This window comes from Marmota marmota, unplaced genomic scaffold (assembly GCF_001458135.2).
Source record: "Marmota marmota marmota unplaced genomic scaffold, marMar, whole genome shotgun sequence".
Lineage (NCBI taxonomy): Eukaryota > Metazoa > Chordata > Mammalia > Rodentia > Sciuridae > Marmota > Marmota marmota.
Genome location: NW_026000068.1, coordinates 28027031 through 28052100, shown reverse-complemented (window position 1 = coordinate 28052100; position 25070 = coordinate 28027031). Strand labels below are relative to the sequence as shown.

Here is a 25070-nt window from a genome sequence, read left to right as displayed (position 1 = left end):
ATATATATATATATATATATATATATATATATATATATATATATATATATATATATATATTACTATTTTCATCATTATTATTTTGTTACAACATCAATTCATGTGACTTAGTGTTATTGTTTTTTCCTTTTAGGCACATAAGAAGAGTGGTTATTTTAATTCTCCAGTATCATTTAAAAAATTCACACATGTACTTACTCTGGAAAGCCTGCAATTGTGTTTACTAAAACATATGGATGTTTACTATAAATGCTTCATTCCTGGGATTTGCTTCCACATGTGCCTATCAGGCATACTGGCAATATTTTAGCCCTAGTAAAGTAATAGATGCTACATAAATGTGTATAATGTGCTGCCTAAGATAATTTTCATCCTTGTTAATTATTTGTGAAACATGCAAATATTTAATTGAATGTAAAAACTGATCCTATACATATTTATTTCCTCTATCTATTCTCAGGCTAAATTCAGTATGATTACTACCAGCATAATTTCAACTGACTTCTTGTGAAGGAGATTTCACAGTCACCTGACCCAACAGCCTGAAGCTGTCATTGTGGAAAGCCCCCAAAAGAAGCTTGCAAAATCTTTGGAGGATTTCTTAAATCTTATGAAAAAAGGTGGGGAGTGGGATAGAAATAAAGTAAAAGGAGATTTTTCTTCAAAAAGATTTTGAAAATGTAGCATTGGGAACCAAGGAGTGCTTAATCTATTGACATTTAAACTCTTATTACTCAGATTTCTTTTTCATTGTTCATTTTACTTTATTATGTGCTTCATTTCAACAGAACTTAAAAATTGCTGAGTATTCTTAGGCCACAAAAACAGATGAAAATTGAGATGTAAAGATTTCTATACTTTAAAAGTAGTTTCAAAATTGTTTTTTTCACAGGGATCCTATACTAACAAGGGATAAAAATCAATGCATTGAGAGAAGCTAGAATACAATATGATGTGGTTCACTATTACAAAATACATAGAGGAAAGGGACCAGGGGAAGGCAGGAGGAGAGGGAAAGGTGAAATACTGGGGAATGATATTGGCCAAATTATATTGTTAGATTGTGTGCAGGTACAATATGTAACAACAGATCCCACCATTATGTGTAATTATAATGCACCAATAAAAATATGGAATAAAAAAAGAAAATACAAGTGAGTTGACTTGATTTTATTTCTTTCAAAATAAACTCTAAAAATGCCACTTGTTTAGATGATGTTGAGATGTTTAGATGATGGAGCAAAGTAAAAACACTGATGAAAAATAAAGATACCCAGGGGGGTTTTGTGACTCTCAGATCTTGGCATTAGTTTATAAACATTAATATATGAAGGTTGTAGTCCAGCATTTATTTTATCCTCTTTGGGATTCTGTAGATCAAAAATCATCTACATAAAATGCACTTCTTTTTTCTTGCCTTGATTATTTGTCTTGTTATCTTCAAGTTATACTTTTTTTTATAAAAAACATAGCACCTTGGAGTTTGCAACACTAAATTTGACTTATAAATGGTCTCTGATATTGAATTTTGTTATACTTACATTTTAAAAATATAAAACACTATACCCATGAAGATAAAAACACAGAATTATACTATTTCAACTTCTTTGAAATTTGATTTGTCCAACCTATAGTCCTCTTATATCATTTGTAAAATAGAATATTTACAATTACTGTACTATCTATAAAATCTTAAAATTCTAGCATTTGCATTTCATGACATCTTAGTAAAATATAGCTTAGTAATATATAACTTTAATGGTCATCTAACCTAAACTAGGCTAAGTTACATGTAATTAGACTTTTTTTTTTTAAATTTTGGACAAAGACAACAGAAATGAATAATCTAACTTGCTGCTAAGATCCTCATTTGGATCTTAAGTATATTCCAAAGGTCCATGAGTTGAAGGTTTGGTCACCATCCTGGGGTGCTCTGGGAAGGTGGTGGAACATTGGGAGGTGAGGCCTAGTAGGAGAAAGCTAGGTCATTGTGGGTGTGCCTTTGAAGGGGGCTTTGGAGGCCCAGCTCCTTCCTATCTCTTTTCTACTTTCTACCTATCAGGAGGAGAGCAGCTGTCCAGTGGCTGGTGCTCCTGCCCTGATATACTGTGAGACCACAGACCCAAAGCCAACAGGGCCAAGTGACCATGAACTGTGACCTCTAAAACTGGGAGTCAAAATAAACATTTCCTCTTTATAAGTTGTTTATCTCAGACATTTTGTCACATGATAGAAAGCTGACTAACATGCCGTGGAGTCATTTCCATGGGAAACTTTATTGATTTTTAGATGAGTGCTCTATGAATTCTTACCTAGTAATAAAAATTATAGAAATAATTCTGTATATTATCTTTAAATTTTCTTACCATAATCTTTACTAACAACTTTTATAAAAAAAAATATGCCTCTTTAAATATTTATCCTTGTATCCTATTTTTGGACTTCCTTTAAGGATAGTAGCTATTCCTGCAAGCAATATCAAATAGTACACACACCCTTACACATGACACACTTCACAGTTAAACAGCATAAATTGAAAAATGTGGCAAACTAATGTGAGTTCTTGAATACCTTGAAAATGTTCAAAAGATAAATAAAAGTAGTAAATCCAAAACAAACAAATACAAAAACAAAACAAAAACACAGAGACTACTCACAGAACTGTGCAAGACCTCTTCATAATTTCTATAGATTTCATTATCCATCAATATTAAACAAAAGTACAAAAATAAAAGCAAAACTCCATCTCCATAAAAATCTTCTCAAATTTCAAAATATCTCTTTTCTCTCATGAATTTCCATAGCACTTACTTATCTCTGTTTTTGCAGTCAGAAGGTATGTTCTACTTGTGGTAATATACAACCAGCTGTGCCATTGAAGGCAAGCTTCTTAACCTCTCTGTTAACTGCTCTACTCTACTATCAGAATTAAGATAAAAATATCTATCTTGCTGGGATGTTATGAGGATCAAAATTAAACATCTGAAAGTGAAACTCCAATGTGCAATCATTGCATTAATTATGAACATGCTATGTAATATATGGAAGCAGTATTTGTGTTTCTGTTTATCAGAGATAAACTATTAAAGTTCTATGTAATATATAGAAGCAGTATTTAGCTCCATGCATTATTAGATCTGAATAGTCCTTCTTTCTTAGAGAGTGACTACTCAGCTTGATAGACACCTACTTCTATTTTGTTTATTTTTTCAGCAACCATTTGCTGAAGAATCCCATTTGATTCTTACAGTTAAGGAATTCCTTACAGTTAAGGAATGTGCAGGGAAAAAAATGAGGTGGTGTGTCTATACAAGGATGCATGTGATCACGTCTTGTACCTGGTTTTGCTATTGAACTTCTGAGGATCTGGTCAGGGACTGCAAGATATGGCTGTGCAAAGGGTGTCAGCACAAAGTGCCTCGTGGCTGGAGAGATAAAGTCTAGCCTCTGCTCTTGAGACCTTCTGTCTTGGCGAGGTGAAGTGCTGCATCTCCTAGGAATTAGAGGGTTCCTTTTTCAGTCTTCAAAAAGCACAAGTATTGGATAACTTTTGAATTCCAATTCATCTCTGTTGGTTGAATAGGATCATTCTTAGCTGTCTAGAAAATGCCTGCTTCTTCAAGATCTATTTTGGATAGCTTTTCTCTAGATCCTGACCATTTCTCAGACTACTATATGTGCAATTTGCCTGATCAATATTTTTATACTCTTTCTACAAATCCTATTATATTAGAACTACATCAGAGAGTAGTTATAATATACCACTAGATTAGGTCAACCAGATGGCGTGTATAGCACCTGTAGAAGATATATGGCATATCATCCTTCTTTTGTAGTCACTGGCTTTAAGCTCTCAGTTCCAAGAGATCACTTTTTGCAGTTTTACTATATAATATTTGGTTTGAAATTCTCCGGTATTTCTGTGAACCTCAACATAATTAATGTTCTGAAAGTACACTATTGATATGGTTTGGAAAGTTTTAAATATTGGATTGTACACAGAGTAAAGTTAAAACTTTATGAATACACAATTAATCTACAAAGAAATCTTTAAATGTTCCCATATATTCTGTGCTCAAAAATCCTTATTTTCCATTCATTGGAAATCATTGCACCATCCAAGAATATAGACTCATTAAAGCCTAAAACTTGTGGCTTGTTCCTGGAAATAATTACATTGATTGAGTTACTGTGTATTTGAAGTAGATGTTTTTGTGAGTTGCTATAGGAGACAACTCTTAGGCTTCATAAATCTAAATTGAGTGACTGTGGAAAAAGAAAAGGTCTATAAAGTTATGAATACCTATTCTAGTAAAGGATGCAAAAAGTTCAATAAAGAAATAATTGGTAATCTTGAATTCAGTGACAGAAAATTATAAATCTGTCTCTTTTATGAAATCTCCTGTGTGAAATATGGATGAGTTAAAGTTATAAAAAAGCATGTTTACCAGCAGGAGTCTAAATCAACAGCTTTGAACACGATGGTTCACAAAGTAGCAGGGAGCCACTGCTCCCGATGTGGGCAATGCCTACATTTATTTATTTATTTTTTTACTTTCCTACTGTATCCATTCCTTTTCCTGACCCTTCCTTTCCTACCTTTGTCCTTGGTTAAAATAAATGATGATAGCATTAAATCTGTCTACCCCAGTTAATTACTGCAGCAATGTGCTAAAGCATTTAGTTCCAGCACCTTCTCTCTACGGGGTTTGAAGATGCAGCTTCATATTAGTGTGCATGGTGGTTGGTATACATCTTCAAACCATAAAGACCATGTCCAGTGCTCCAAGGAATAATAAAATATTAATTTCGAGACAAAAAAATTAAGTGGCTTAAAGAAGAAGCTGTTGTCTATCCCACGAGTGGCTTTTAAGACATTGATATCTACGCTTTGAACATATCTATTCTTAGCCGTTCAAACCACACGTAATGAGCTCTAAGTAACTGTCTGTCTTCAGTGGAGAAGCCCAGACCAAAACCACGGAGCCTTTTCTTCTATCAGATCTTCACTATGAAGAAAGACGTCCCCCCCACTCCCCGCTTTCTTATCCACAGTCTTTTATTTATTTATTTTGTGACAGCATTATGCCAAGATAAAAGACCTGTTCTGTCTTGTAAACACTGGAGGAAAAAATAATATATCTAACGGTTAGAGAAATAGCAACACCTAAGTATGTTGTGGCATGCATGCCTATGGATGTGGCAAGACTGCTCCACACTTATTTCATTAGATACTTTGTGAAAAGAAAACCACAAATGCTTAACGGAAACCTTTCCTTGTTTGCACATACAACATATATTTGTAGATTTTTTTTTTACATGTCAGGGATGATGGATAAATGATCTTGTTTACCCAAAGATTAAAAAAAATATTAAGATAAAAATGAATAGAAATAAAGTGTATTAAGAAATGACTTACCATTGACATCTCAATAAATATTGAGCAATGATAAGGTCTTTTGAAGAAATTAAAAAAAAAATACCCAGCAATTTATTTTGGGCTCTTGTTGGCCTTGAAATAGAAAACTTCAGAAGTGTTATGATAATTTGATGATGCCATCAGCTCTTGCATTGTACTGCCAATTTTCCTGCATAACGGGAGCACTGTGAATACTTAATTGACCCTGAAATATCAATTCTCTGTAAATGGTTTGTGGGATGGGGTAGGAGGGGAGGGGGTATAGAGGCAAAAGCACAGGGGCAATTGCAGTACGAACTATTTTCAGGACAATACTTGAAGCAGAGGAGATGCTTCTGAAAATTGCTGAGTGGACACACAAAGGAGCAACCACTTAGGAAAGCCTCAGAGCAACAAGATAAGAGGTTGGGAGAGAAACATCATTTAATGAGTAAAGGCTTAAAGGGATCCCTTTCTCATCAATAATTTTATTAAATATACATGACCCACATGGATTATACGTACACATTATGTTGAGGGACATGATGTCATGAGAATCTCTTTTCTGTTAATGTTCCCAGAACTCTTTGATAGAATCAATACCCATAGTCCGGATTCATTAAAAATTACATCTGTCTCCAATCTAATGAAAGCTTATGGAACCCAGTTTTCTAAGGCTTTTCTATTTAATATTCAAGACCTGGGTGGCCAAACAGGATGAATATCTTTCTGGTTCAGGGGCTTAGCAAGTGCCTGCAGCACACTATATTCACACTCAGAATTGAGTATTCATACTGGAATTGCTATAGGAAAGGTCCACCATTTGACTTTAGGCACTAAGCATGTTTATCATCTTATGATAGCCTGAACAAGCCCAGACTATCCAAGTGCGTATTATTTCCAATGAGCATCTCTTTATTTTTTATTTATAATTTATTTAATTTATAATATGTATGTAATTATAGGGCACAGTGTGATGTTCCAATACATTGTATAGGGATCACTTTGGAATAATTAACATATCTAGCATATCTGTCACCTCTTTCAGATAGTTCTGTCTGCTTTTAAGTTTCTGTTTCTGTTTCTGTTTTTTTTTTTGTTTTTTTTTTTTGGTTGTTGTTGTTCTAGTACCCTGGGATTTGTTTGGCTTAAAACTTAGTTTATTTCTAAGACGATATGACAAGTTCTATTTTAATTTCTCTGTAGAGCTTCAATTTTAATAATCTCCCAGGAAGCATATTGAGGAAGCAGGACTTGAGTGCTGAATGATTACATCTGGAATTTTGTCCACCCACAGGTAGAAGCTATTGCCAATAGCAGAAGGAGAAGTCACAATGAAGGCTGTGCTGTATCCCCAGTGTTAATCTCTGCCAAGGTATTTGCCAATTTACATCTACAAACCAACTAGTGCTACTATTGACACCTTTTCCAAGTTGTTACTTTTAGCATCCCTGCTGTGTTATACACTGAACACAGTATGTCCTCAATAACTCATTTAGAATTATAAATTTAGCAGCATTCAAAGAAAAATTTGTGTTTGGGAATAATGTACCGCAGCAAGGCTTGAAACTGAGCTAAAAATGGGATTTTTGAACCCATAGTGTAAAAGAATTCAACACCAGAAATTTGCCTCTTTTCAGGAACAAAAACAAAAAAAGAAAGAACATTGTAACAGAGATCCCACTCTACTATAGGATGTTGATAGTGGGGAAGGTTCTGTGTGTTGTGGGGAGAGGGCATATAGAACCTCTCCATATTTTCTGCTCAATTTTGCTGTATTTTCTGCTATAATTGCTGTATTTACTCCTCAATTTTGCTGAAATTACTCCAAAAAACTAAAACATTTAAAAGAATGGGGGAAGTAAAAATTCCATGTATACAGATACATCAAGGTGCAATTTTTTTTTTTTAAGAGACCTGGTTTTGTGCTTCAGGTTGACTTTGTATTTACTATTGTTTTTCTGTTTCAGGTTGTTCACTTATTATTTAGTGAATTTTAAAAACTTAAACTGACTTTTCCCATTGCTATTTGCTGGATGAAGCTCTCTTTGAAGTTGCAATCATCATGCAGAAAAATGTAAGGCCTTCAGACATTATTTTTCAGTCTAAGCTGTTTAATTAGTGAGTGCACTTGATAAAATGTTGAATTATAAAGATAACGATACAGAAATAAGGAATTTTTTACTGTTGATTTTTTTGTATAAACTGTAATATGGAAAAGAAATGAATGGAAATTTTATGAAAAAAGGAAGACAATAGAATAAATAAGAGACCAACCTCATCTAACAAAATTCTCAACATTAAAAACCACTTAGTTATTTCTCTCTCTCTTACAGGTTCATATCTATTCCTGTGTTTTATTCACTTTAGTTTAGTAATGAATACATAATCTTTTTCGGCCATATAGTCATACTCCAAATATAATCAGAAACGACATGCAGTGTTTGTTAGAGTATGTGTAATGTTGAAAGTATATTTAATAAAATGTAAAGGAAACGATCAAACTTGTCAGAAAAAAAAATGAGCATAGATATACTAGAGTCATAGCCACTGAAAAAAGCACATGCTTTAGAAAGAGTAAGAAATTCCGCGGGCAGAATCTTTCTAATCTCTATCCCACATGCATATTGCATGCAACCACTCAGGATTTAGAAACCAGAAAAACAGAATTCACAATGTGAGACTTGGTGTTCAGAATGTTGAACAAAGAACTTGACACTGTTCATTGCTTCACAAACAGAATTTTCAGAATCTCAGGCAGTCACAGCTTCGTACTCAATGCAGAATGATATGCTTGGATCTGAGAGAAGAAATTCAACAGCACTGACACAGTCTGCCTTGATGTGAGACAGTCCTATGAAGCAAATGGATTTTTTTTCCCCAAAAAAGTTTAATTTGTTTTCCCAAAATATAGACTTCTTTTAGAGCACTTGAAATATGTAGTTTTCTTTGCTCTCTTTTCCTCTTTTTTCTTCTTCTTCTTCTTTTTTTTTTTTTTTTGGTAGGGCAAATGATTGATCACTCAGAGACTTTGTCAGAAAAAGCATTTTAAGGGATTCTTGTTAGAAGGTGCTAACTTGCCTCTTGTGTAGTCCCAGATTCAGAGAGAAAATTAGATTCTCCCACACTAGGGCAGAGGTATTAGTTCTATACAACTGAAGTTCAAGGCAGTCTCTTTTTCTCTCTTCTCTGGCTCCTTTCCAAATAGGTTAGTAGTAAAAGTTGGATACAGTGAAGAAAGAACTAAATGACAGCTAATTCAGACTGCACTGGGATATTCAGTAGATTGTAGGGGGTGGCTTAATACCCTTCATATTCACAATAAAATAAAAATATAGAAATAATGCAAAATATAAAAAAGGGAGTCTTCTATGTATTTGAACTTGGCTGTCGGTCACCAAAGAAGAGAACAAAGAATGCGGATGTTTATATGCACACAAACTGAAATAGATGACCCCAATCAAAGACAGCAAACTAAACCACAAAGAAACAGGAAAAGGGACAAAGGGGGAATCAATATGTAACACTGCAAAAAAGAAAAGTTTGGATCTGAATTTAAGCTGCTAAATAGCAGATGAGCAAGTTCATTGTTCTCTCTAAAAAGGAATCACTACTTCAGCATTTTAAGTGAAAATTATACTTAAGAAAGGCCCTTCAGGCTTTGCCCATTTTCACACTGTTCCATTAAATGTACCACTGCATACTAATGAAAGTAAACACGAGGGAAGGGGAGATGGGGGAGCCCAAGGACGGAGTGGAAGGATAAAAACGAAGAAAGAGGGAATGAGAGATCAATCTTTTGTTACTATATTATTTTCCCCTTTTTAAAAGAGAGTTTAGACTTCAGAATTTCAGCAGAGTTCTTGAGCTGCAAAAGAATTGCATGTTTAATTTTAATAACAGCAGAAGTCTTTCCAAAAGAAATTTCCTGGTGATATTTTAAACAGGAATTATTAACATGTGCAGTGAGAGGCGGTGAAAAAAAAGTAAAACATTGACAAATGTAAAACAAACCCAAAATAATTATGCTCATGGAATCAGTCAAGGTGAGTTTGTGTGCTTTATTCCAACTTCCCTACAACGGTCAGGTCCTCACTGCAGCTGCTTTTGTCAACCGCTTGTGGCATTAACTTTTAAAACTTTAATTTTCCAGTCGGATACCAAGCATACCTGAGACCACTTATGATGGGCATGATTAGCCCTGCTTGTTAGGCACAGTAACCACGGGGTCTTTACTGCAACGAGAAATTAAACTTTAAAAAGTCATTCTGATTTACAACTATACAAATTCTCACAATGTGGTAATAAAGAGGATACATGATGAAACCTGACAGGATGTTAAGCTTATTGCACAAGTGTGGACAGCTGAAGAGGCAAGAAATAATACAGTTGTCACTGGGCTGCTTCACCTCAACACCGAGCAAACAAAAAGAGCATTGTTAATCAGTTCAACTCTTCGGCTGGATAATCCTAAACCAGTAATTGATAAATGGGAAAACCATACGGCCTCAACTCTGTGATTCATAAAACACATGAATATTCATACCATCTCCTTTGGTCAAGGAGCATTCTACATGCTCCTGAGGCAGGCTTTGAAAGAGGAATACAAATAGTTTCTTGCTCAGCAGTAAAATACTGCTTCCCTCTTAAGGCCTATTTTCCCCTATTAAAAGTGAAGTTTAGCAATACACAGAGGACAGTAAACACAGTAAATGTAGGTAAATGACAAATGGTTCTGCAGGAAGTGCTGTACTTCAGCTTTTTCATACGGCTACATTTGGAAAAATATGAAATCTTTAAAGGAAACGGAACACATACCCTACCTAAGAAAGCGTGGTAGCATTACAATATTTTTATCTTGGAAATACTCACTTAATCTCTGAATTTATAATAATAATTTATTTTCCAATAAACTCTTAACATCTGAATTTCTGATCTGTTGGATACAAATAGTCTGGCTTGTGGAATATGTTAAAATAATTTTCAGCATAATGTTGATGTGCAATTACATTGCAGCTTATGATATTAATTTAAAAAACTTAAGAGTCAAGTTTACAGTATTTGTGTTAACTAGATTTACTTTTAGAAAATATATCTAAATTTATAGTGAGATAAACTCAGTATACATATATCAACACAATTTTATGCACTGTGGCATAGACATCAAAATGTTAAAAATAAAAGTATACTTCAAAAACATCTGTATTTTCAGACTTTGTGCGAAAGTGATTGTATAAAATGAAGAATTTGTTCATAGTTTTCTCTTTTGTAGAAATTGATTTTCATATGTGACTTTTCCTTAAATTGGAGCACCTGTTGCTAGCCCTCATGCATGTTACAAAAATCATCTGTCATTCCAGATCTCAAAGATAAAAGTAAAAGAAAAGCCAACAGTTAGGGAAAGAAGGGATACAGTTGACTATGTAAACTTATCACAACAAAAATATTCAATTTTATTTAGAACACTAGTTCAGTGCTCACCAAACATGATGGTTGACAAAATAAGAGTTGAGGAAATAAACTATGTCTACATGATAGAATTTCAGGCAGCTATTAAAAGCCTTAAAGTATAATTAATGAATGATATGAGCCCATTATCATGTTATATTTATAAAATAGGTATTCAAAGTCACTTATGTGGTATGATCCTGAAATTTAAAAAATACATATATGAAAAAACTATAGAAATATATCTTAACATTGGTTATGACTAGTCCAAATGTTTAAATCTTTTTAAGGAATTTTTAATTCCCAGAATTTCCCCTGTAGTTTTCCTTAGATATGTTAATTTTGCTTGATCACTGCACTTCAAATCTCCTTCTCTAATTTCTGTTTAATGAGAGTTTGCTTTAAATGGTTTTTATTTCCATTATGTTAGTTTTGTTTTTCTAACTAGATCATCTGCAATTTGAAGCTAGGAAAAAGTTTTGCCTTTATTTTCAATGATATACTCTCTATAATAGAATACCTACATACTGGGTTTGTGATAATTCTTTGAGTTTTCTATTATTTATTTCTATTAATAAAATTTAAAAGGTAATTTCTCTAGCACAAACCAGGGGAAAAGAACCTCTCCAATATGAGTACATTATTTCCCTTTTCACTCTGTGTCAAAAGGATTTGTAAATCTAAGCAGTCAGTGATCCATTTTCTACAAATCTCATTTTACATATAAAATGAGCATAACTTTTCCTATCAGTTAACACAACTTTTTGCATAAAAATATATGCAATTCAGAGGAATTAATATTTCCTTATTAATTCCTACTCTTTTCAGGAATAAATATTATTAGTAGTATAGTGTGCAATTTCTAGACCATACTTCAAGCTCCCTTACCCAATACGATAAATATCAAACATACAGAAAAGTTGAAAATATTGTAAACACATACCTCTTTCTGAGATTCTACCATTAAATTTTATGGTATCATATCTTCAGTTTTTTAAGCATGAATTTTTTTTTTGAAAAAAATGTCTCTTATTCCTCAATCTTTAAATGACTTTCATTTACAGACACTTGAAATATGTGATGAAAAGAAATTCTTCCTAAAGAAGAAAATTGCTATTTATATTTTTTCCTAGTACTCTGAAGACTATAGAGACTTGGAGTAAAGCAGAAGCTTGAAGTGAAACAGAAGGGATGCCAAAGTGAATTCTCTCTCCTGTCTGCTTAAAGCAGCCTAAAACCATACCAAGCACACAAACTTTATAATCCATTCTTAAATAAAATAGGAGTTTACTGATTAATTTTCTGTCTATGTATTTTTTTTTTCATATGAATGTTGCCAACAGCTATTGCTATCTTCCAGGGTCAGCCCAGAAGAGGTGCCTTGTAAGTGCTGCAAACTTTACATCCAATTCTATCACTATCAGGGACAGAAAGCAGTTACAGTTTAATTTATAGAATAATTGCTTGTTTAAGAATTGGCTGCCACAGGATTGCCTTCAAATTACATAGCAAACTTCCAAACAAACTCCTGAATAAGCATCCTAGACTTCTAGAGTGAAGACTTAATAGTTCTTAATTTAACCAAAGATAGACCATGATTTCAAGTGGGGAGAGAAATAACTTTTTTTTAAGCCTTTGACAATGTGTTGAACACAACACTTTATTTTATTTTTTGATGTGGAAGATTGAACCCAGAGCCTCCTGCATGCTAAGTGTGTGCTCTACCTCTGACCCCAGTTCCTGTACAGTATTTTACAAACAAAATGGTCCTTAATCCTCAGTTTTCTTTTCTATAAATGGGTCTAGCATATACTTATCAAGAGCAAATTTTCTGGTCTAAATGAAGTAATGGACTAAAAGTCTCTAATAATAGGGATTGGCATGTAATTAATAATAAATATCACTACTGGCTTCCTATTTGCTATTGTCCTGAATTTTTTTTTTTTTTTCAGTTTGGGTGACAACTTACTGTACTCACATTGTTTTTCTTTCTTTTCTTTTTTTTTTTGAGAGAGAGAGAGAATTTTTTTAATATTTATTTTTTAGTTTTCGGCGGACACAACATCTTTGTTTGTATGTGGTGCTGAGGATCGAACCCAGGCAGCACGCATGCCAGGTGAGCGAGCTACCACTTGAGCCACATCCCCAGATCCTCACATTGTTTTTCTAAAAAACAGATAATGATATGTGAGATATCTATCTATCTATCTATCTATATATATATATATATACATATATATATATAGATATATATATATATGTGGATATATATACATATGTTTAAATTTATCAAAAAATAGATATACCTTACAATTATAAATATTGCAAGAGCTCTAAACTGTATTAAAAAGTAGTGTATGTATTAGGATGCAGTGTCAAAAATTAATGTTGCACTTTGAAGTGAGAGAGGGAGAGAAAGTCAGGGCAAGCATCTTATTCTTTCATTCCACAAGAAAAGTGGTTCAAATTCTACTTACTACATGTAAAACATTTATCAACAGGACAATATGCTAAGAATCTACTATTCATCATGAAAGATAAGTATCTTTCATAATAATCAGAACCTGCTGAATTTTTTCTGCACCTAACTATATTTATACCCATAGTTACAAAGGCCTACTTATGGATGTAACTTTTAGTTCTATCTCATATTTGGGTCTAAATATTTTTTCAGTGAATAATGTCAGGTTTTCATTAAATTATTTTTCCTTTAACCATCACTGTGAGTGAGTGATTGTTTTAAATTATTGCCAATGCAATATGTAAGAGGTACCTTAATACTCTTTTTTTTTTTTTTTTGGTTCTAATCTTCGATTTTTTTTTTTAAGTTTGAAATGCTCTTATTCTGATTTAATCGGTGTGGGAGTGAACTTGATCCCCTGGAATTTTGGAAAATGATAAGGCCTTTTCCAGCAATGCTTATGAACCCGTTGAAAACATGCTTATCTTTTAGTGATGAGGATTTAAATAAGTTTAGAAAGAGATTTGGGTACTAACTGGGAGAAAGCTTCAATATTGAAGTTTCTGACATTTATTTACTAAAGTTATAACAGAAATCATTAACTGACCCTTAAGGTGAATAGCTCTGGGTAGATCCAGACTCAACCTATTCTTGTCCATCAACACTTTGCTGACAGCTTTAATGGACACCTTTGTAAATTATTTTAACTGGCATTAACAATACCAATCCTTAAGCCCCCTCAAACCTTATCCTACAGATTGACTTCTAATGGATTAACTGAATTCTGCAGAGAAGAGCTGCCAAAGCATTAGCATTTCTTTACATTTCAGTTTTGGCTTACTACTAGGATGTCAATGTTTATTTTAAAACTAAACCCAGTCTCTGAAAAGTATTTATAGTTCATGTGCCAATAACTTTATCTCAAACTGTGATACAGGTAATTATAACTATGCAGTGATACACTTGCTTAATAATCTATCTCGGAGATGCTAGAAGTACACGGAGCACACATATCCTCAATTCATGATAAAAAACATCTGATACATCTGTGAGAACTGGAGGATATTCTTTTCCACTCACTAGTGTTCTGAGTACTGGGAAAACAGTTATAACTACAACATTTTAAGAGACTGAATTTTTCTTTCTACACACACACACACACACACACACACACACAACCATGAAAGAAGCTTTTACAGGAAGTAACAAATACTCCTAAATGACATTTCATTAAAAATGTGTTCCCTTGGAAAGCGGACAGAACTAAAAGCCATGCTTTTACTTGGCAGAAAAAGTGGTACACCAAGCTATGTGTGAAGTTAAGGAGCATCAAAATCTACTTTGCCATGGATGTGAGCAGCATTCTGACCTAGAAAATAAAAAGGCAAAGGAATTTTACACATGCTTTGCTTTCTTCTGAACTAAAATTTCAGTAGAATTACTGTTTTGAAGAAAAGAACAAACAGAAAATGCAGACAATTAAATTGCAGTTAGAACAAAACTATCAGATATATTTTTGTTTTCATTCTTAGAAAACAAAAACAAAAAACCTTACATTATGACAATAAAAAAGAAAAAAGTTGAATATGAATTTACACTGAATGTGCCAGTTATCTCTGGATAGATCAATGATGTCAGTCTTTTCTGGTATATCATTTTCTTTCTTCTTTTTTTCTTATTTATTTTTCCCTACAAAATCAGGATTTGTTAAAGCTTCAGAACATACAAACTGTTTTTTATGGTTAACAGGAAAACAAACAAACAAACAAAAAACCCACAAAGCCCTATTTTAAAGGTAGTAAATGCAGTGGTCAAAGTAATATTTTTTTTAGGTCATTCTTGCTTAAGACATCTGCTTTTAGCTATTCTTACCCTGAGGACAAATGATTGATCTGAGTTGTTTCCTCTTCTAGATAGAAGCATGCCTAAGTCATCTTTCTCCTTGCCCCCTATCTAAGTCCTAAAAAAGAGGAGATTAAAATTGTCATTGAAAAATCTTCTGTCTGTGACAAGCTTTAACATGCTCAGCAAAAGAGTTTGCAAAGCAGAGTTGAAATTCTATTGGGAACGGTATCACCAAGTTGTTTTTCAAGGTTACTTTCTGTTCATTAAAAAACTTTGTAAAATAATAATGAAGAAGAAACTGCTTCCCATTAAAGAAAGAGTAAGTTTACTGGCAGGTTTTACTGCTCTCCTACTCTTTCTCTTGGTTCCAGGGTAATGCCAGCTCATATTCTGTAAGAATTCTCCTCTTCACATTCACTGTAAACAGAAAAGAGCCATAATTACGCCACATTTGATCCATATCAAAGCAACTGATCCATGGATCGATTTACATAAAGTAAAGCATATAAAACATTTTTGCTTTTCACCCCTACTTCACCACTTTCTAAGGAAAGTTTCCTTTTGCATACTGTATTTGAATACAAAACCCTCCTGTTGAAATTTGTGATGTTAAACAAACCATGCCAGTCATTCAACTTTTTAATTAAGGATTCAGTGTTCCATCCCTTTTCAGACATTAAAATTCAGGTGCAGTCATTAATCTTTCTAAACGAATTCACCTGTGGCTAATACTGATGTATTTTCTATGAGGCTTGTCATGGGCTGCATGCGGCATGCATAACCACTCCACAGTTAATTACACAGGGGATTATCGTTAGTGTCATAAAGATAAAGCCTTGCTAGCAGCATTATACAGAAGGTTCTTTCTCTTTCCCTCCCCTCCTCTCTTTTTGGAGCAATGCCTATTTCATTTTTGTTAACATCCACATAAGTATTTAAGAATAATACATTGTATTTACTTCAGTGGCAGGATGAAGATATAAGCAGGGGGATAAGAAGGTAGGCATGAAGTGATATCTATTTTAGAAGTTGACTGTGAAAAAAAGTACTTAGCAATCTTTGACCCAAACCCAAAGAGTTGAGGATAATATTTTGGGACTTTTATATTTAATCAAATATATAAAAATAGATTTTTTTTTCTGAATTTGTGAATTGAATGATAGCATATATACTTGTATTAAAAAAAAAAAGAAAAGCTTTGTCAGTTTTAGTGAAAAGACTTCATGTGATACGTAACGCATGAAATTTACAGAGAAAAAAAAATTGTAAAGATGGATTTATGGGCTCACGATGACAATTAAAAATAAGACATCAAATTAGGTGAATATATTTTCTCCTTATGACTCTTTAGTCTAAATTTAATAGTTTAGATTAACAATATATAACAACTCTATACTTGGGAGGAAATAAAATCAGAATGATCCTCCTTTTTTAAAGTTATATATTGAACTTTAAACACGTATACTCTAATTGCAATAACTAATATTTTTTCCTTGAACCTGTTATCCACAACATAGTATATATTCTCAGAAAGAGAGAAGAATGTAAATAGGTTAAATGAAAATATAGGAAAAACAAAAGCTTCAATTCAAGGCAGTTTAAAATTACCTTAATCAACAAAAGTCCTAACTAAGTCATTTGAAATGGAAGAAAAATTCAAAAAGAGAAATTTTAAAAACCAAATTGCCATAAAAATGACAGAAAATATAGGGGCTCCTCTCCCCCCAAATTCTTTAGTGTAACCAGATTTTAACTTCACAAAATCTGGAAAAACATAACCCCTAGTATATTTTTTGATAACAACATTATCTTTAGAAATAAGAACAAATTCTTCGTCTCAGAAACTTAGGTTATTTCCAAAATATGGGCAACTGCCTGTATACTATTTCTATTTTTATGTAAGGTCAACATCAAGAAGGTCTATTGTTCTCTAATTTTGAATAATGAAATGAAAGCATTTTTTAAATCACCTAGTTTATCAATTGGTCTAGCTTCTTTGCCAAATAAACAGTTTCTTTGATTCCAAGTAGACACAGACTAATTTCTAAAATTATGAAGATACTTGATAAGTCGAAAGATATTAAATTAATCACGTTTCCCACAAAATTTCCAGTTCCTTCAAATTAAAAATTTAAAGTGCAAAATTTGACTGTCAGATTTTCTTCAAAGTTAATACCTACACACATTAGAGCTCTTATACTTTACTTTTTTGGTTATTTTTTGTATTTTGTTTTGTTTTTCATTCCTAATGACATATTTCTATCAAATTTATGCATGCAAATTATTTAACCTGATTATAACATTGAAGGAATGATGCAGTGGTGGATACTAAGCTGGTTTACAGTCAGTCTTATGCTGGTCTCATTGCCTTTGTCTTGAGTAATCTGAAATGGAAACAAATAAATAGGCCAAATTTATTTCATCTGATTATTCGTTTCCTATTGTGCATCAGTGACACTCTCCTCCCCATGAAGATGACTATGATCCGACTGGCCCATATGGTGTGACTGTGGTCCCTTGTTCTTTTGATAAGGTACATGTGATAACTTAAGTGGATTTTTTCTGTGGCTTCCTTATGTTTTTTAATGTTTTAAATTAATGTGTTATGAAAAAAGTCTGATGCTAATGTCTGGAATACTAGCAAAATTAAATTACTAATACAAGCACCTGTAAATACACAAAACTTTTGCTAATTAAGATCCAAATTATTTTTTACCCACTTAACTTTCTAAAAAGCTTTCAAACCTAAAGATGATGGGGGATTTTAAAAATGATTTCTATCCAAGTTATGGCAGTATATTGCTAAAGCCCCGATAAGACTTTAAAAATCATTCCTAATGTGATGGAATATTATTTATAACAATATACCAGTTAGTTCTGTCAATTTTTTTTCAGAAATACAATATTTTCCTGGAAGCAATCTTTCTAGAAGAGAAGGCTTTGCTCTTCTTTCTTAAACTTAAATATGAAACTTACTCTCTTGATGGATCTTAAATTTGAATTAATTCACTGAGGGAAATAGAGTTGGTATAAGAAGATAAGTGGATTTGAATAGGGAGGTTTTCAAATTTTGTGGTATTTACTGTTTTCTTACCCTATTAGATTTGATACTGACCCTAACAGTGCCTTTAAAAAATTGGATTTCTTTCTTCTTTAACTTAGGTGACTTAAAGTTGTAGCAACTTCATAATACCATGCTTTGTTTTAAAAAATTCTTTTGGATTTTTAATACTTCCTACCCCTACCCTATTTATCTTAAAAATCCTTTCTTGTGAGCTTTTGTAGAAGCATTCCTCTCCTTCCTTCATCAAAACTCTTAAGAATGTAACAAAGTACTGAGAAATAAGCAAATTAGGATGTATAGCAGGCAATTCATTCATTCTTAATGCACCATTCTGTACAAGATACACTGCAGTTCAATGAGCATGAATATTATCCAAGGATGCATATGTAGGTTTCTGAAATCCTTAAGTAAAGCAGAGTTAAAAATTAAATTAAATTTCAGGTTTAATATATATTGGCTTTCTGCAGGTGCTTTATGATAGTTGGAGCTTAAAAGGATGTTAAATTTCATCTGTCCGTCAAATGCAAGAGTGAATATATTTTGGCAATTTTTTAAAACTGCATTTGTGGCTCATGAGTTTGAAAGGCAATATGAAAGAGTTAGTTACAGATGGTTAACAAGATATTTTCTGGCCAAACATCTAGGTTAGTCTATTTCATATTAATCTGTAACATTACATATATTTTAAAGCTTTAAATAACTTCTAATGAGTCAAGATAACCAGATTGACTCTCCATGGTCTGTTTGGTAATGATGACTAATGTCTGCTGTAAAAGCTAACAGTTTTTGAAAGTATGATTGCAATACTTGAATTTTGGTTTGCATTTATTGCCTACAAATTTATTTTTAAAGACCAACAACATTATATATATATATATATATATATATATATATATATATATATATATACACACACACACACACACTCATGCATATTCTAGAATATAGAGATGTTAAGTAAATTTAGAACAAAAGAAAATATAATGAAGTGAAATCAGTGTAAACAATATTTGAGCATACTACTACAAATAAATTCTGATTTTAAAAAGTTTCTAAAATTTGAAAATTTTTAGTATGTAAAGTACTGATTAAAATATTTCCTTTTTTTTCTTTCTCTATTTTTGATCAAATTTGTAAAGGATAATTTTTTAAAAAACTTTATTTTTGAAAAGAAATTTTGTATATACAAAATTTTCAGTGTAAACCTCACCCTAATATCTTACTTAAGGAAACAGAGATGCTCTTATTTTAAAAGCTGCTTAGTTCATTGGGTTGGAATCAATAATTACAATACCAAGTAAAAATTCCAGGAAGCCATTTTCAAACAATATTTTTAAAATGACTTTCAGGCCATGACCTTTTCTTTCCTTTTTTTTTTTTTTTAAAAAAAAACAACACTCCAGATACTAGATTAATCTATTGTTGGAATTGGCTGCCAGTTATTAAATTCAAAATCATTTAATATGAATTCAAACTTGTATATTGAAAACAAAGTTCAGCATTGTCAGTTAATGAGATTACCATTGACCACACAGTATTTTCCTTAATCATAATGTTCTCTTTTAGGTTTTGCTTATTATTCACATTCCAAATCTTGTAATTTAGAATCTTGAATTTCCTTGTTCATCAATATCACTACTTATATTGAAAACATATTTCTGTTTCTAACTATTGTATCTACCAAAGAAATAGAACATTCCATCTACCTTTCATGCTGGTTACACATAGTAGACATATGCTGTGCCCTCAATAGTCTCATACCATGACTTTGGTTTTATTGCAGACAGCTTGCAAACCTACTGACAGGGTACAGTATAAACACGCCAGGCTTTATGGAATGAGTTGATGCACTTGCAAGGTTAATGTAGCATCTGTGATGCAAATCTGTGACCATCCTAATAGCTCTGTTGGTAGACCAATGCCATTTCTCAGATTTGCTCTTGAGTTCCATTAAGTAGTTTCTTAGTCACCATTAACTTCAAGTATCATTTACACGGTAAATATATGAATCTGTGGAAAGGAACACCAGAAGTGTAACCTGTTTACACACCACAGGATACTGTTGAATCACAGGAGCACCAGCCACATTTAGAATATCCCGGACTGACAGCACATTCTGAAATCTCACTTTGCATTTCTGGACACATGTTCAGTTTCTGTTCATGAGTAAGCTGGTCACTGGGCTGATACATTTGCTATGAAAGGCTTCATTTTTCTCATTTACAAGTTCAGCAACATGTCCTGCTGAGGATATTTACAAGATGTCATATCTAACAAGCATGGGATAAGCTCTGGAGTCAGGAGCACATTTCACACAGGACAAGTTTGCTTTATTATCCCAGAGTCCGGGGGCTGAGAGCCCAGCAGGATTCATCTCATCCACAAAGGCTCTTCCATCCTGCACACAGTGTGTGCTTAGCCAGAACACCCACACATCATGTTTTCTCACCAAATGACATTTTCTGGCCGCTCACTTCATATCTGTCACTTGTATACAAAGTGTAATGTGTAAAGAAAGCATGATCAGCTTGTGCATCACTAATCTCATTACTGTAATGGCTCTGAAAACATATAACAAAAAAGTAACTGGTAAGCCACTCCACATAGGCATGCCATGCTCAGCATGCACCTCATTGAAACTGGAGAGCCCCAGCTGCTAAGAAACGCAGCAGTCAGCAGTTCCAATTTGACTCCTCACTCCCGGCTACAAATGAAGAATAACTCCTCAGACCTAAATGAAAGGAGCGCTGACAGGCCTACCTTAACGAGCTATCAAGTCTATCAAGTACAAGGGTGCAGCATATCACATACCAACCTTTCAAATCCAGTTGAATATTTTCTCCGTTTGGAGACAGAAGCAAGGGAGCTCTGTCTGTCCTTTTAAAGTTTTCATATTGTCATTTATTCTCCTTATGACTCTTTAGACTTCAATTTGAGGTCTACTGAGACCCAGATTACATCATTATTGTTATGTGGTATGTTACACACTAATCATAACCATTACCACTTACAAGTGTACGGCTTCATTCAATTAGCTGCCTGACATGGACTTTTAGTTAATTCATGGTGAGGGTCGGCCATGGTCAGAGTGGCAGGTGCATTCTGCTACCTTTTTGAATGCCAATTATCAGTCTTAGGTAATTAGAGTGACTCTTAGAGACAAGTAAATCAGAGAGATCAAAAGCTAAGCTATGTGGCTTATGGAACTTTCCAATACTATTAGAAATCACATAGAACAGCCTATGTTCTTAAATAAATATATATACCTTAATTTTTTAAAAAAATTATAATCTACGTTTAATGCATCTCTCCAGTATTTTTATTACAAAAGACAATGCTTATACTATGGTTATACAGATATATATGGTATACTTCAAATAAATGATTGACATTTATTGGTAGGTAATAAAGCATTACATATTTTTTGAAAATATTGCTAATAATAATATAGCTTACAGGCTCTATAAAGTCTGTAAGCTAAATCACATTTATAGTTTAGGACCCTTTTCAAGTTGTCTTTCTTGAAGCACTGAAATCTTCCTTTCTAACAATCAGAATTATATACCATGTGGTTATATTATATATCATTCTGTGGTTTTCAAGAAGCTCAGAGCTAATTTTTGAAGTCATTCAAGGCATCTATATTAGAACATCCTTTGCATACTGCTATCTTTCCTGATTCACGAACTCCAGTTATTTTATTATTATTCTGCTACTATGGATTTAATCCAGGGGCACTCTACCACTGAGCCACATCCCCAGTCCTTTCTGTTTTTTTTTTGACAAGGTCTCGCTAAGTTGCTTAGGGCCTCACTAAACTGCTGAGGCTGAACTCGAACTTTCAATCCTCTTACCTCAGCCTCCAGAGTTGCTGCAATTTTAAGGATGGATCCCCATCCTCAGTAGAGAAATCCAGTTATTTTAGATATGTATTTAATAATCAATCTTAAAAATCACCAAGCGATTCAGGAGCCTGAGGCAGGAGAATCACGAGTTCAAAACCAGGCTCTGATACTTAGTGAGGCCTGAATTAATGTAGTGAGACCCTGTCTCAAAATAAAAAAATAAAAAAGGCTGGGGATGTGGCTCAGTGATGAAGCTCCCTGGGTTTAATTTCTGGTATCCTTCTCAAAACAAAACAAAACACACATTTCTTAAGACAACTTACCTCCCATCTCAATAGTAATTATATCAACAATATATTTTATAAGCTGTTTCCATTGAGAATGTAAGGCTCTGAATGTAAGGTTCTTCATAAACCATAAAGAATTCTGATGGCTAGGCCATTGGCATAGATAGTGAATTAGGATGACTTTCTTACACAGAATATTGAAATTAAGGGTGCAGGGGTAGTAGAGACAATTTATAGACAATATAATTAGAGGGCAAGCTATGTTATGAACAGTGGCACTAGATAGCTGGAGATCTAGTTGTGGTTACGTGGAAGTCTATATTGCTCTCTATTTTTGTTCTAGAGGGAAATAAGCCCATTTGTTTTAAGGTCAGTGACATCCTTGTGGGGAAGTATTTTATCAGTATAAGCTGAGCATGCTGGAGTGAGCAGTGGGAGAAGCTATTCCAGTCTCAAGCAGAGGAAACAAACACAGAAGGCCAGGAGGCACCTGCCACCCTCATAGACATGAGCAGAGTATAGTTCCAGATGGAGTCTGAGAAATGAGTCTGAAGCAAAAATCTAAACTAATAAGTACTTCCAGGTCATGCTATTAAGCTTTAATTGTGAAAATACCTTGCCTTGTCTAAGAACAAAGTTAGTAAAAGATTGTATGTTATGCAGGTGATGTGTTCTTAGAATAACTGCATTTTCAAAGAGTTAAAATCAATGCTCTTGTAAAACAAAATCTAAGAGACTCTGGAAAGCCTGATACAAGAAGTTCAGGACACATTATGGGAAGGCTGGAGAAGTCATAAAAACTGGTTTTCCCAAATGCTCACTTTTAAGTCAACATTTTAAATTTAATTTAGTAGTAGCATCAGGACATTTTAAAGTCATATCTCAGAAAGGTTTGTTGAAGTATTAAGGTGGCACGAATGACAACTGGGACGTTTGTGAAAGGCCATGTAAACCATTTGGAAGCCAGCATTCTGGAACAGTCTTCTATAGAGACAACTGCATCCCAGAGGAAGACAGTGCACGAATTCTACGTCTCTGGGCGTGTGAATACTTTTGATAACTTTAAGGAATGGGGCTATAAAGGACCACTCATAAAGCTGGAGCTTTTAAGCCATGCTTAGAATGATTTTCATTGCCTTGTTGATTAAACGCTTTTGTAGATTTTGGTTTATAGATTTTTAAAATAAATCAGAAGAAATGGAAGAATCAATGCAGCAATGACTGGCATAAATAACTATAAATAAAATTAGGGTAAAAGAACAAGATAAAAGGAATGTTAACGTAATAAACAATACTTACGATGTGTAGCCCTTCAGTGTCTCAGATTGTTTCAGTTTATATCTTGTATAAACTCAAACTCCTAAGATCTATTGAATAATTAGAAAGGTAGATTTGCATGCACTCTTTTTCTCTAAGATTTTTGATATTCAGCAGTACAAAATATTTCAGAAAATAATCTTAATAATTTCTAAAAGATAATGACATAGAAAAGTGTTGATTTTCGTGTTTATTACAAAGGTAAGCGCATTAAAAAAAAAACAACCCTTCATTAATCTAATATCTGGATTAAATTAAAGACTAAACATGAAAATTTAGTAATCTTTCACAACTTTATGTATTTTGCAATAAGAAATCCTATTCAGTAATAAGATCTGAATGACACCTATTCAGTAGTGGGACAGATAGAAGCATAGATATTTAGATTCATAAATACCTTATGATTGCAGAGATGTGACTGTAAAAGGATCACCTTGGTTTACTTTTTCTTCTGAAAAGTAATGTTCTTTATGTTGATTGGATAGCTCTTTCATTTAAAAACATAAATCACCCATCAAATGTCAAGGACAATATGCCACTGCTATAGTAGAGTGGGTGATTTTAAATAAGATGTTAGAGTATTTTTGATATTTTGCTTCTCTTGGAAGAAGTAGCATACAGTTTAATAATCATAACATGAAATTACCATTATGTTTACTTTTGCAGTGTAGTGTGAAGCCATATAAAAAGTGCTACATAAGAGTTATTTATCAAACTTGAGAAAATTCATGAGGTATCAAATTTTGGATTTTTAAAATCGGTAAAATATATTGTCTGAATACAAGATTATGTTTTCTAAGACACTCAAGAAATAACATAAAATATTATTTTTGAGAAACAGTACAAGAAAAGAGACCGGAGGCAAAACCAGTGCCTACTGTTTAGAAAAGAACTTTTAATTTATGCATTAATTAGCAACTGATATTTCTTATGGTAATTTATGGGGTTTTAATTTGAAATTTATAGATGGAATCTAACTCCTCATTGTAAAATATGAGATGGGCAAAATTTAAATATACGATTTGTTATATAGAAAATGCTAAAATTTATTCTAAAATATACAAAGAGAATACATTTGCAAAGAAAAAATAAACTGAGGGGAATAAACTCTGTAATACTGTACTAACAGAATTCTATTTAAATATATTAATTTTCCTGATTCAAAACACCAACCACTTTTCAATAGTACATAATGTCTGGATTAAGTCAAAGGCTTAACGAGAAACCTAGATAATTACTGCTGGCTTTTATGTCTTCTTGCAATTGAAAAAAGAATGTCCTATGTGGCAACGGGATATGTACTAGTGTAGACATTCAGGTTACAAATGCCTGATGGTGGCAGAAACTTGACTCCAGGGTTACATTGACTCAAAATACATATTGAGTTTTAGTATTGAATGAGAGA

At 33.1% G+C, this 25070-nt stretch overlaps 1 long non-coding RNA gene across 1 annotated transcript in view; it reads left to right on the top strand.

The window, feature by feature from the left end:
* Nucleotides 1–1066, top strand: part of LOC125620002 — a 53760-nt gene extending 52694 nt beyond the window's left edge. Inside the window, exon 3 of the long non-coding RNA XR_007351587.1 lies at nt 461–1066. This is a non-coding gene — a long non-coding RNA (uncharacterized LOC125620002). The remainder of the gene's footprint in view (nt 1–460) is intronic.
* Nucleotides 1067–25070: the final 24004 nt, after the last annotated feature.